Source organism: Hemitrygon akajei, chromosome 1, assembly GCF_048418815.1.
Source record: "Hemitrygon akajei chromosome 1, sHemAka1.3, whole genome shotgun sequence".
Taxonomy (NCBI): domain Eukaryota; kingdom Metazoa; phylum Chordata; class Chondrichthyes; order Myliobatiformes; family Dasyatidae; genus Hemitrygon; species Hemitrygon akajei.
This window is the reverse complement of record NC_133124.1, coordinates 170240131-170254443: the sequence shown is the minus strand read 5'-3', so window position 1 is coordinate 170254443 and position 14313 is coordinate 170240131. Positions and strand designations below refer to the sequence as shown.

Genomic DNA, 14313 nt, shown 5'->3' with positions numbered 1-14313 from the left:
GGTTTTTAATTTGTAAAATGTTTTGAAAAACTAATAAAAAAATTTAAAACAAAATAATAATACTGAGGTGTAGTCCATCTGGTACAATGACTTTGTTATCTCTGCACCTTTCAACTTCCTAAGCACATTTTCCTAGGTAATAACAACTATGTTCACTTCTGCTCCCTAACACTCTTGAATTTCTGGCATACTGTTACTGTCTTCCACAGTGAACACTGACGTAAACAAATTATTAAGTTCATCTGATACATTTTTGCCCCCATTACTACTTCTCCTCATGTTCTTTTCTAGCAGTACATCATCCACTCTCACCTCCCTTTTATGCTTTCTATATCTGGAACATATTTTAGGTTATTGACTTTTATATTATTGGCTTCAGAATTCATCTTATTCTCTTTATGGCTTCTTAAAATTAACTTTGATTGTTTTTTAAAAACTTTCAATCCTCTAAATCCACACAACTTTTTGTGATATTATTTGCCCTCTTTTATTTTTATTTTTATGCTGCCTTTGACTTCTCTTGTCAGCTATGGTTGCATTGTCCTCCCTTCAGAATTCTTTTTCATTTTTAGGATGTACCTACCTTGTGCCTTCCAAATTTTACACAGAAACACCAGCAATTGCAGTTCTGCTGCCATCCCTGAAAGTGTCCTCTTCCAACCAACTTTCACCAGCTCCTCTCTCATGCCTTTGTAATTAGGTATCTTGAAATCCCGATTAACACAGTAGGAGCATCTCAGGTTCCTTGCCTGCCATGATTGGTATAGTAAAGTACCAACTTTATGATCACGGATTCCAGTGATCACCTGCAAACCCAAGACAAACCACTTGCCAATAGCATGTGTGCTCCTATCAACTTTTAAAATATGGAAATACCTGCTATTTTCATGCATAAGGCTGATCACATTCAGAGTTTTATTGTCTACCCAAAAATCCGATATTGATGTAGGTTTTACTCTCCTATCAGTTGAACACCTAGGGTATGCTATATCTGAGTTTACAATGGTGAAATTCCATGGAATTTAAATGAGAAGTTTTAAAATCCATTTGTATCAAAATGTTTGGAGATGGCCAAAGTGCAGAGAGAGAGAGTCACTGAAGTCGGTCAACAGTTCATTGATTTTGATGAGTACTATTGCAAATTTTAAAGGAAAAGAAAAGCAATAAATGCCGAGCCAACACAGTTGTCAATTAAACTGTTAAATTGAAAAGTAATGCCAACAGAGTGGTGGGAAGCCATAACAAAATATTTAATGAATATCACTCCTTAATAGCATCATTCGAAGCAGAAGTTTTCTTTCTTGGATAAAGATGTGTATAAATAGTCTGCGTAAAAGTTGTTTCACTTTTAGTCAAGTCTCGACAAGAATGAAAATCTTGGAGCTAAATCCTACCATAATAAAAATATAATTAGCTAGAACATACATAATCATGCAGGCGTTTGCTGAACTTGTTCCATAGCCTACCTGCATGGGTGCATAGACAGTGCAACAGTGACTATCACAGTAACACAGAGATCATTAGTTATGGCTATAAATCTGTTGGAAGGAGATTGAGGCTGTGAGGGACATTGGATCAGCCACAGTGGAGTTGAACCAGTGGGGAAAATGGCTAATCCTGTTCCTATATCTCATTGTCTCAATACCTGTTGATCCAGTGTGGTGATGATAACTCAAATGCAACTAATGTAATGAAAGCACTGATTATTAGACAAATTTTAATCATATTGGCAAACAAGGGACTGTGGTGTTGTGCCTGCCTGTAGGGTGTGGAAAGAACCTGCCAACATGGTATTTAAACAACGGATCAGCCATTGTTGTACCAAGTGACAGGCCAGGTTCACAAACTGACAGCCTTCTCTAGATCAGATTTCTCCACTTTACATGTTTTTTCATCTAACAAAGAACACATGAATAAAGCTACTCAACAGAAACAGCGTTAATCTGCTGTAGCATAAAGCTGTTGGATTATTATAACGTATAATGCGAACAGTTCATTGTGTCTAGATAGTTTCTCCTGTGCTGGCTCATTGTCTAATGTCCACGGGAGAAAATATCATAAAGCAACCAGAATTTCGGCCCAAAGAAAATATTTAAATTTCTGAAGATGTGGTTGGAAGTGTAGGGCTTGATCGCTTACAGATCATTACACGAACAGAGATGTAACTTTGGGAATATGAAAGGAATGGAAACAATCTAGCTATGTGTCGACCAATGTAACTTTAAGTTCAGATCTGAAACTCTCAGATCTATGACTTGTAGCAAACTACCAGACTAAACATGTAAGGTATTGGAAGGTGGGGAGGGATTCCTGGGAGATATCTGGCTCCGTCAGTTTTTATTTTCTGAATGGATGAGAATCACTGGATGGAGTATGATAGCTAACCTTCTTTTGGAAACTGAAAAGTGAAATTTATAGTCCTTACAGTTAAACAACAGAAGGTTTCAAAAGAGAGATATCACAAATTTATCTCCAGTTAAATCCCATCAGGCAGCAAATACAGCCAGGCAGACTGTAATGTACTTTCCAAAGGCTGAAATCACCAGTGTGGGTCTATATTTTAAGGGAAAATGTGCATCTGTTATCTCATGTTAAATATAATCTTGTCATGGCATCAAACATCACAGACATAGGCCCTTGGGCTCACCCAGTCCATCCCAATCTTTGCATTGATCCCATTTCATGATTTCAGATTCCCAACATCCCAAGTATAATTTCAGCAGTCTCCTGAACTCCAGAGAAATGTTACAGCTGCCAATTAACAGAATAGGAAGAATGGAAGGACAAGATATTCTTTAAATGGAGTGAGACAACAGACGGCTGCAGTAGGAGTGATATTGATACACAGTTAATGAAGCACTGGAAGGTTAATATAGGGATCAAAAGATAATGTTGGCTTTATTGCAAAGAGAGTAAGTAGGGAGGTTGCAGCTGTAATGATTTCTCTCTCTCTCTCTCTCTCTCTCTCTCTCTCTCTCTCTCTCTCTCTCTCTCTCTCTCTCTCTCTCTCTCTCTCTCTCTCTCTCTCTCTCTCTCTCTCTCTCTCTCTCTCTCTCTCCTCTCTCTCTCTCTCTCTCTCTCTCTCTCTCTCTCTCCCCCCCCCCCCCAGTTTGATTCCACAGGGGAATGATTGCTCTTGTCCCCATGTGCAAATCTAGCAAGTCTAGCTTCAAATGAAGTTCTTGCTCATTTAAGATAGGGGCAGTATGGACAAGTTGTACTTCTTTTCTCAGATGGTCACAAAACCTAGTGATCATCTCGACTCTCCTCCCACCTCCAAGGTGAACTCATTGAATTGCTGTATTAGGCTTTGGAGGCTGGATCATTTAGAACATTTTAAGGGAAAGGTTTTAAAATATTCAGGGCATTGCAGGCAATATAGAACAGTTAGGAAAGAGTAGATGAGGTCAGAAGCAGATGAATAATAATATACTGAGTGTGGGGCAGTCTTTATGGCTCCAGTACTCCTCTGCTATTCTTATTTTCTACTTGTTTTATTCATTGTTCCATTTTGCTCTCAGTTTTCAGACAGAATGTGGGCTGCAAGGGTACTTGCTGAGGGGCCAATATGAATAAACACTATAGTATTATTGTCTTGTAGATGGTGGGTGGGCTTCTTCCTGCTCTGCTTATGAATAAGAGAAAACTGAGCTCCTACCTTGCATGAGTTATAGTTTGCCTCATGGCCCTGTTTTGATTCAGCAACAGACAGAGCCTCAGTATTCTGAAGGGCAGAAGGGTAAGTGAATCTGAAACCTTCAGGAAAACAGGAAAATTGTCAGCTTTGAGACAAAAGTAGTGGAAAGAACGTTCTGATGAGGATATTGTTTCCCTGCAACTGGGATTGGGGTGGGGGGGGTTGGTATTGAGTGAGTGGGTGAAAACCAGCCCCAATAGAGTTATCATGGGAAGTATATGCTCATGCAATTCAGTAAGTGGAATCCAAAGCTGCCTTATGAACTAAAGGGAAAGATGCTGTAAATGACTGTCATCTGAAGGATCTAAGTGGAATTTTGGCATGTTTCAAAGGAACATAGCAAGCAGCCTCAAAAGGTAGTCAAGAAACTACATGTTACTTTGCATTGGTTGCAACAAGGCCTAGCAATAGGGTGCTTTGTTCCAGGTGTGCATAGTATTGGTAGACTTGAAGTTGTGGTCCACATCAAAGAAGTGATACATAGAATACAAGGTAGTACAGACAACAGTCAGCAATCTAATTCCTGGGATGAGTCTTATCAGTAGAGGTGGTAAAGGTTGTTTAGTTATGCCATGAAGTGTAGCTGAACAAAGTTCTTCTCTTAGTAGTGGAGAAAACTTGGAATTGGCTAACCCAAAGAGCATCCAGAGCAGATATATTGAGATTATTTCAAACCACTATTCACAGACATTGAAAATACAAGATTCTCAAGCAATTGAAAATAATATAGTGTTGATATCATGATGGAATCATTCATGATCTTATTGGACATTGCAGTATACTTCTGTAATTAGTAGTTTGTACTTCTGTGCAGCGATTTCACAAATGAACATTTCCACCTGATTTCCATTTGGTAAATAAGTAAAATGCACAACCTCTAGCTGGTATTTTCTCTGTTCTCAAACTTAGTAAGTGTATTAGTTGGACCTTCTTTTTGTTGTTCACGCAATTCTTCGAGTTTCTCTTTCTTGGTAGAGATCTCTTGATTTCCCAAACTGACGCATTATGCAAACAATTACGATGCTGCTGTATATTTCAAGTTTTGCATTCATTAAACAATATAATCAGTACCAAGTGTCTCGCATTCCATCGAATATGTTGCTTTAATTCTGTCGTGCTTCTTTGCAATATATAACTCCTGTGAACGTGACTCTCCTGTATTTTGACAGAAGCCATTACTAAACCTACGATCTCGGCCAATAAAAGTCATCCCATAGAGCACGACGACACAGTTGCTCTATTATGCAATACCACGGGGTCACCATCCTCATTTCTGTGGTTTCATCAGAATGAAATAATCCACTCAGGTAATAGGACAGCGCTGAATCAAGATAATAGCACGCTCGTCATATCGGGAGTGTTGCGGACTGACGGAGAATTTGTGTGCCGTGTATCTGATGGTAATACTGAGAAGAGAAGTGACCCATATGATCTGAATGTTGCCTGTAAGTCTAAAAACAAACTACATAAATACAGCTTAATTATTACCAAACCTACGGGTGGAACTGGAAGGGAAGTTGTTCACCTTAGGTAATTTCTATGCAATTTGCATATGGGACAAAAAAAATTGGAAAATATTGTATATGATCCCATGGTTACACTTAAGCCGTTCTTGTCTAAATGAAGTAGGTGTGGTAATACTGTGGGAAGCTGGTCGATAGGGCAATGAACAAAGATTATGATTCTTTGATTCCCTATCAATGATCTTGCCCCGATAGAACTTCCTTATAACTGCATTTTCTGAGGTATGCTAAACAAAGCTTTAGATCATCCCTTCAGGAGTTAATGGTAGGCTCAAATTCGTGCAGTGATCGACATTTTAACAAGTAATTAGTTCAATCCACTAATTGCAAAGTATCAAACTGACAACTTGGATTTATGTTGAAGCAAAGCTTTGTTTTCCATGAAATCTTCAGGCTTTAGGTTTGTTGCAAATTTGGTTTAGTTCAGTTCTTTGCGTTGTATTACTGGTAATTGCATGAGTATGTTGGTGTGAGAAGCTCGTAGTTTAGCAGCTTTCCATGATTGTGCATTATCTTTGAAACATTCAATGCATTTGTTTTAGATGGACCAGAATCTCTACGCGTATCCACCAGCTCAGAGCTTATGTTCTATCCTGTGGGTTCAAATGTAACCTTTTTTTGCTATGCTGTCTCAAACCCTGCTGCTCAGTTTCAATGGATTCGAGATCATTCAACACTTCAGACAAGTGGGCAACAGCTAAGTATTGCTGACTTGTCTTTGAATCACACTGGTAACTACACTTGCAACGCTTCCAACTTGATAACACAGAAATACGCTGTGGCAACAAGGCTCATTGTTATAATAGGTAGGTAATATATCGCCGAGGTTGGATCTCTGTTCTTTCTTGTGGTACATTTTGTTGTGGTAGCAGCACGAACAGCTGTAGATGTAGAGGGAGTTGTTTGACATCGCATCTGCTAATTTAATTGCTTCTTGAATTTACTGGTGATTTTATTTGTGAAGTTGTAAGCTCAAGGTGCTTTTATTGCATTCTTTTCTGTAGTCTAGCTACAAAATCGGACGATTTTCCTTCGGGGGAAACTAATCTTTGGATTCACATTTCAAGTTAAAAAGTGACGTATGTGGTTTAGTTTGTAAAACTCATTGTTGGCATAATGCATCTTAACCCCAAGGTTTGGATCGAAACAAGAGTTCTTAAATTGTATCAGGATCGGCTCAGTATTTAATGGCTGCAGCAGTGCGTACATTTCTGGCTGCCACGGATCAAGAATAATCTGGCAGCACTGGAAAAAGGGCTAACGGTCTGACATGGCCTTTCGTAACAAAAATGTGAGACTGAGGTTGTTCTCCTTTCACAGAACACTCCTTAGAGGAATATTGAATAATGTGTGGTCGCTGACAATATGGACTCCTGTGCGCTAAACTTCAGTATGAGTCCAAAGACTGTGGGCTAGGGCAAGTGTTGCGAATTTTAGTCAGAGATCCTTTGATCTAATTATTATTCTGACGTAGAACAACGTTTTCACAATACATCAGAGAAACACAAGAGAAAAACTCTGCGGTCACTGATTATGATAGGGGATTCAGCTTCTCCGACGTAGCTTCATAGAATCAAAGATAATATATCACAGCAAAAGGTCCTCGGCAAAATTATTGTTCAGCCGTGTCCCATCGGCCTGTACTGAATGTAACTCTCTCCTCCCCTGCCACTATTCTGCTTACCCAAACATTTTTTAAATGTTGAAATCGAACCAGCACCACCGTTAGCCGCTCGTCCATACTCCCGTCACCATATGAGTGAAGATGTTCTCCTGATGTTCTCCTTAAAAATCTCATCTTTCACACTAATCTTATGACCTTGAGACCTTCTCATGAACCTCAGTGAGAAAACCCTGCTTGATTTTCCGATCTATACACCTCATAATTTCCCTTCATCTCCCACGTTCCACTGAATACACTCAACCTCTTCAGCCTTTCCTTATAACTCAGGTCCTTAGGACCTTGCAGCAGCCTGTAAACTTTCTCAATACTCTTTCCAAATAATGAATATTATTCACAGTGTGTATGTGACCAGGACTGAAGGTAATGCTCCAAATCTGGCCTCAAAAACGTAGTAAACAACGTCAACATAACATCCCAGCTCCTCTATTCATTTTTTGATTTATGAGGATCAACGTGCCAAAAGTTCTATTTATGACGCTGTTTACCTGTGATGCGACTTGCAAGGAATTATACATCTGAATTCGCAGATCCCGCTTTTCTTCCTTACTCCTCAATGCCGTACTGTACACTAGGCACCTCCCGCGCAGTTTCTTCCTCCCATAATGCAACAACGCACGCTTGTCTGCGTTAAATCCCATCTGCCATGTTTTCAGCACGTCCAGCTCCTGCTGTAAGATTTGATCGTCTCTCCTCGCAGTCCCCGGTATTGGTATCATCTGAAGCTTTGCAGATCTAGCTTGCCACATTATCATTAAGATCGTTGATATAGATGACAAGCAACACCACTGATTCCTGCGGCACACTACTAGTCGCAGAACTGCAGTCAGAGAGGTAACCTTCCACTACTACACACCGGCTTCTCCCGCGAAGCCAATGTCGAATCCAATTTGCTACCTCACTCTGAATGCCCAATGACTGAATCTTCTTGTCCAATCTCCCATGCCGGACTTCGGCAAATGTCCTACTAGGTTTCATGTAGACAACACCCACTGCCTTTCCATCATCAATGTTCCTATTAACCTCGCCGAAACACATCATAAACTTTGTTAGACAAGACCTACCACATACAAAACCATGTTGACTGCATTAATCCGACCCCATCTCTCCAAAGACTTATACATCCAGTCAGTTAGAATTCCTTCCAATAACTTAAAATCTACTGACGTCAAGCTTAATGGCCTATAGCTTCCTGTTTTATTCTTAGCGTCATTTGTAAACATAGTAAAAAACTTTGGGCATCCTTTAAAGCTGTAACACCTCACCTGTAGCTAAGAATTCTGCTATGACACGGTAAATTTCTATAGAGTGTCACAGAAGGATCAAGGGTATACCTATTAAGCCCTTGGGATTTATTCAACTCAGTTTCCTTCAAGGTTATAAGGTAATATGATATAGGAGCAGAATTAGGTGATTTGGCCCATTGAGTCTGCTCCACCATTGCATCATGGCAGATATAATTTTCCTCTCAGCTCCAATCTTCCATCTTCTCCCTGTATCCCTTCATGCCCTGACCAATCAAGAATCTGTCATCTTCTGCCTTAAATATACATAAAGTCTTAGCTTTCACAGCTCCCTGTGGCAAAGAAATTGCACAGATTCACCACTCTCTGGCTAAATACATTCCACATCTTTCCAATTCTAAAAGGATTCCCCTCTAGTCTGAGACTGTCCTCTGGTCTTAGACCTTCCCACCATAGGAAATATCCTCTCCACATCTACTCATTGAAAGCCTTTCACCATTCAATCAGTTTCATTGAAGTCAACCCTCATTTTTCTGAATTTCAGGAATACATGCCCAGGGTTATCAAATGCTCTTCACACGACAAGCCATTAAATCCTGGAATTTTTGGGAACTTTCTTTCAACCCTCCACAGATTCAGCACAGACTTACTAAGATAATCGGCCCAAAACTACTGACAATACTCCAAGTGAAGGCACACTAGTGCTTTATAAAGTTTCTACATTAAATTCTTGCATTAATGTTCTAGTCCTCCTGAAATGAATGATAATATTACATTTGCCTTGCTCACTACAGATTCAACCTGCAAATTAACCTTTCGGGAATCCTGCACAAGGACTTTTAAGTATCTCTGTGCTTCAGTTTGTGTGTGTGTGTGTGTGTGTGTGTGTGTGTGTGTGTGTGTGTGTGTGTGTGTGTGTGTGTGTGTGTGTGTGTGTGTGTGTGTGTGTGTGTGTGTGTGTGTGTGTGTGTGTGTGTGTGTGTGTGTGTGTGTGTGTGTTCTCTCCATTTAGAAAATAGGCAATCCTCTCATTCCTTCTACCAAAGTGCATGACCATATACTTCCCAACACTGTATTCATTTTTCATTTATTTTCCTATTCTCCTAATCTCTCTGTCCTTCCATAGCCTGTCTACTTCCTCAAAATTAACAGCCCCTCCACCTATCTTCATATCATCTGCAAAGTTTGCAACAATGTCATCAATTCCATCATCCAAATCATTGGTATATAATGTAAAGAGAATTGTTCCCACACAGACACATGAGAAACACCACTAGTAACCAGCAGACAGCTAGAAAAGACTCCCTTTATTCAAACTGTTTGCCTCCTGCGATCTGCCACTGCATTATCCATACTAGAATCTTGCCTGAAATGTCATAGCTTCATAATTTGTTAAGCAGCCTCATGTTCAGCATGTTGTTAAAAGATTTCTGAAAATCCAAGTACACATCAAGCGATTCTCCTCTTTCAGAATCTGAATCAGGTTTACATCACCGGCATATGACGTGAAATTTGTTAACTTAGCAGCAGCAGTTCAATGCAATACATAATAAAGAAAATAACAAAATAAAATAAAAATAATAAATAAATCAATTACAGTTTACATATAATGAATAGATTAAAAATTGTACAGAAAAACAGAAACAATATATATTTTTTAAAATGAGTTATTGTCCAAGGGTTCAATATCCATTTAGGAATTGGATGGCAGAGGAGAAGAAGCTGTTCCTGAATCGCTGAGTGTATGGCTTCAGGCTTCTGTACCTTCTGTAACACTGAGAAAAGGGTGCTTGAGGTCCTCAATAATGGACTCTTCTCTCTAAGACACCATTCCTTGAAAGTGTCCTGGGTACACTGTAGGCTGATACCCAAGATGGAGTCGACTAAATATACAACCCTCTGCAGCTTCTTTTGGTCCTGATCAGTAACACCTCCCTTCCCCCATTATCAGACAAAGATGCATCCTATCAGAATGCTCTCCATGGTTTATCTATAGAAGTTTTTAAGTGTATTTGTTGATATACCGAATCTCTTCAAACTCCTAAAAAGTCTTGTCTTCTTTATAACTGCATTGATATGTTGGGACTTGGTTAGATCCTCAGAGATTTTGACAGCTAGGAACTTGAAACTGCTCACTCTTTCCACTTCTGATCTATCTATGAGGATTATTATGTTTTCCTTCATCTTACCCTTCCAGAAGTCCACAATCTGCTCTTTCGCCTTACTGGCGTAAGTGCCAGGATGTTGCTGCAATATCACTTCACTAGTTGGCATATCTCTCTCCCATACGCCCTTTTGTCTCCACCTGAGATTTTACCAACAATGGTTGTATTGTCATCAAATTTACTGATGGTATTTGAGCTATGCCTGGCCACACAGTCATCGGTATATAGAGAGCAGAGCAGTGGGCTAAGCACACGCACCTGAGGTGCAGCGGTGTTGATTGTCAGCGAGGTGAAGATGTTACCATGAATCCGCACATTATGGTTTTCAGGTTAGGAAGTGGGGATCCAATTGCAGAGGGATGTATGTAGAGAGATCTAGGTTCTGCAACTTCTCAGTCAGGATTATGGGAATGGTGGTATTAAATACTAAGCTGTAGTTGATGAACAGCATCTTGACATAGGTGTTAATGTTGTCCAGGAGTTCTAAAGCCGTGTGAAGAGCCATTGATGATTGCATCTGCTGTTGACCTATCGAGGCGATAGGCAAATTGCTATGGGTCTAGATCCTTACTGAGGCAGAAGTTCAGTTTAGTTATGACTAACCTCTCAATGCATGTCATCACTATAGATGAGAATGCTACTGGGTGATAGTCATTAAGACAGCTCACATATCCTTCTTAGACACTGGTATGATTGCTGCCTTTTTGAAGCAAGTGGGAACTTCTGCCCGTAGCAGTGAGAGGTTGAAATGTCCTTGAATACACTCGCCCAGTTTGTTAGCAAAAGTTTTCAGAGCCTTACCAGGTACTCTATCAGGACATTCCATCTTGCGAGGGTTCACTCTCTTTAAAGACAGCCTAACATCGGCCTCTGAGACAGAGATCACAGGGTTATCAGGTGCAGCAGGGATCTTCACAGCTGTAGTTATATTCTCCCTTTCAAAGCGGGCATAGAAGGTGGTGAGTTCAACTGGTAGTAAAACATTGCTGCCATTCATACTATTGGGTTTCCGTTTGTCTATCCTGCTTGTTATTTCTTGAAAGAAATCCAACAGATTTTTCAAGCAATTTTTTCCTTTGAGGAAACTATATTGAGTATGACCTATTTTATCATGTGCCTCCAAGTACCCTGAGACTTCAACTCCTTTTCCTCTAAAATTACTGCATCATTTTTATATATTCTATGTTCATCTCCTGAGTAAATATAGATGCAAGTATTCAAATTAAAATTAAGCCCTACCCTTTCGAGTCCATGCATGATTTCGAAGGCTCATCTTCAAGAGGACCAGTTCTGTCCATTGCTATCATTTTTTACTTAATTTCTCTGTGGAAACCACTGAGATTTCCATTTACATTGTCTGCAAAAGCAACCTTGTGCCTCCTTTTAGCCCTCATGATTTCCTTCTTTAGAATTCTCTTGCATTTCCTGTAGTCCTCAAAGATCTCATTTGGTTCTTAATGCCAATACCTGCAACACACTGCCTCTTCTTCCTGACCAGAACTTTAATATCTCTCAAATAGCAACATTTATTACACGTGTTAGCCGTGCCTTTTAACCTAACAGAATTATACAAACTATACCATCTAAAAAATTCACCTTTCAAGGCTTACATCTTACATGACACGACTTTGCTAGACAGATACCCACCCCAGCCCAGTGCCGCACACACAACTTGCTATTGGGACACAAAATCAGGCAGCTTCTATAGAAATGATGAAAAAAAATTCAGTTGGTTTATTGATCTGGGACCCTTCATCCGGTCTGGAAAGGAGGAATTGCCATAATAAAAAGTTGAGGAGAGGGAAAGGAGTACCAGCTAGAATGAGATAGGTGAATCCTGGCGGGTGGGTTTTGGTGGTCGAGTATGAAATTAGAAGCTGGGAAATGTAAAGGAATGTTCTCGTCCACTTGCTGTCTCATAGCATGATTTTTTTTTTCCTTTGTGCTTCAGTGGTGCTACCGTTTAATCAGCAAGCCACGTTTTTCATAGGTATATGTATAAATTCATTCAGGACTTTCCTTATATCTGCTCGGAAAAGGACGTTGCATGGCCTGCTTGCCATCTTGATTCATAGTGTGAGTTACCTTGAAAACCCTGTTTGGTTTCAATGTCTGTTAAATATTTCAGGCTACTTTACAATAGTTAAATGTACAATATCCAACAACCTGTACCGTGTGCATTGCTCACTACCGATGAAGCTTCCGAAAGGCCCTGTATCAAAACCCACACGCAGCACTCTCCCGACTTGACAGAGGGCGGTTGTGGCAGTGTGAGGCGGCTGACACACAGCATCACAACTGCTGCGAAAGTCGGGAAACTGAGTTAAAGCTCTAAGAGAAAGCAAATTGATTATCAAAGTCTTTTCTGGGATATGATCATAGGAGTTTCTCGTGACTGAGATCCCAGATAACTGCTCTCAAAGTACTTTGCCTTATTAGTGCATGACTCTATAGAGGCAATTCCAAATTAAAATAGATATTGGAATCAATATCGGGGATTAGAAATTAATATATTACATGGCGGTTATATCTCAAAGCAGTTAGCTGCGGAATATAAGTTACCCCTGACATTTGGAAAAACACGTTTCTACTTGAGATGGAAATCTCAATCCTGTGTTGAACACGCAGATCCAAACGCCAAGTGAATCCAGACATAGAGCTGCTGAAACTGCGGCCGGCTGTAACAGAGATTTACCATTTTGAAGAAGAGGTCAGATGCAGTCGCCCCTAATCAGCGCATTCTAGACTTCCGCGGCCCCCAACACGTACAGACCAAAGTCACAGCCTGGAACAGCGGTAAGTATCTCGCAAAGAAGTCTGGTGCCATCATGCCACAAAGGAGTTATGTGTTTTTGGCTACTGTGCTGACATCATCCAAGATACAGGCATGTTAAGATTGTAATGAACATCCATTGTTAAATGACACCAACTCTGACCTCTCAAAACGGCAGCGCTCAGAAAGCTCTGATAAGGTTTTTGCTTTCGATTATCACTGACTTCACACAATCTGTACACACAAGCAACCGTGACTTCGCAGACGCCACGGCATTAATCGGGCCTCAGAGAAAATCGATCTGATCGTTGATAGAGTGGAAGCGTGGATGATGATTGGCTGTGGCCGTCATGTCTGGAGAGAGGGGTCAACAAAATTGAACAAAAGAAACAAAATAATTTTTCGAGTCATTGTATGATACAGAATGGACACAAGCCCTTCGATACTCTACCGCTTCCCTCACTCATTTTATTTCTCTCTCCACTGTCCTTTAATCCCAGCAGTTTCCATACTAGTGGGATCTTACAATGGGCATCCCTCCTCCCACCCCATCCTTTTTGTGTGAAACTCGACCACAGGCGGTATATGTGTGGACACCCACACACATACAACAACAGTGGTCAGGATGGATCACGGGTCACTCCAGCAAGGAGTCAGCGGTTGTGCTAAATGCGTCAAGGCTCTGACTGGGATCAAGTGTAGAGTAATCTTTGAGACACCCTACCCAACACCGGAGTGGAAGCTCAGTCGCTAAGTAGAGTTTGATGGCTTTGGTGGATGTGTTTGGAGTGCTGGGGAAATTTCTATTTCCAGTTCCATCATTCTCCATAAAACTTCTCCTAGCAAACTTGCACAAAATGTTGACCGAGCAAAAGTCCTTGAATTATTTCTCACGTTCACCACTTCGGGATAATTGGTATTGAACAAAGTTAGAAAGTTTTGTTTTACAGTCACTCTCGCACCAGCTCGTGCATCGCTCCAATGCAAACTAGACAACAAACCCCATCACCACAGAATTTCCCTTCACCCTTTAATGTTTTGTAATCATTAATACCCACTTTCAATGCATTCATCTATCCTTTTTAATTGCTCAGCTTTAGTTGGAGAGAACTAGTTAGACTGGTAACACGGGACGAATTCTTTGACCTAAATTGTAGAGATGGGACTTTGCACTCAAGGAAGTGCTAATTGTTGGATTAATCTGGTTAAAGCATGAAAATTAATGGTTCA

At 40.3% G+C, this 14313-nt stretch overlaps 1 protein-coding gene across 2 annotated transcripts in view; it reads left to right on the top strand.

The window, feature by feature from the left end:
* Positions 1-14313, top strand: part of LOC140732227 (cell adhesion molecule CEACAM5) — a 95315-nt gene that overhangs the window by 14328 nt on the left and 66674 nt on the right. The gene's annotated exons all lie outside the window — the stretch shown is intronic.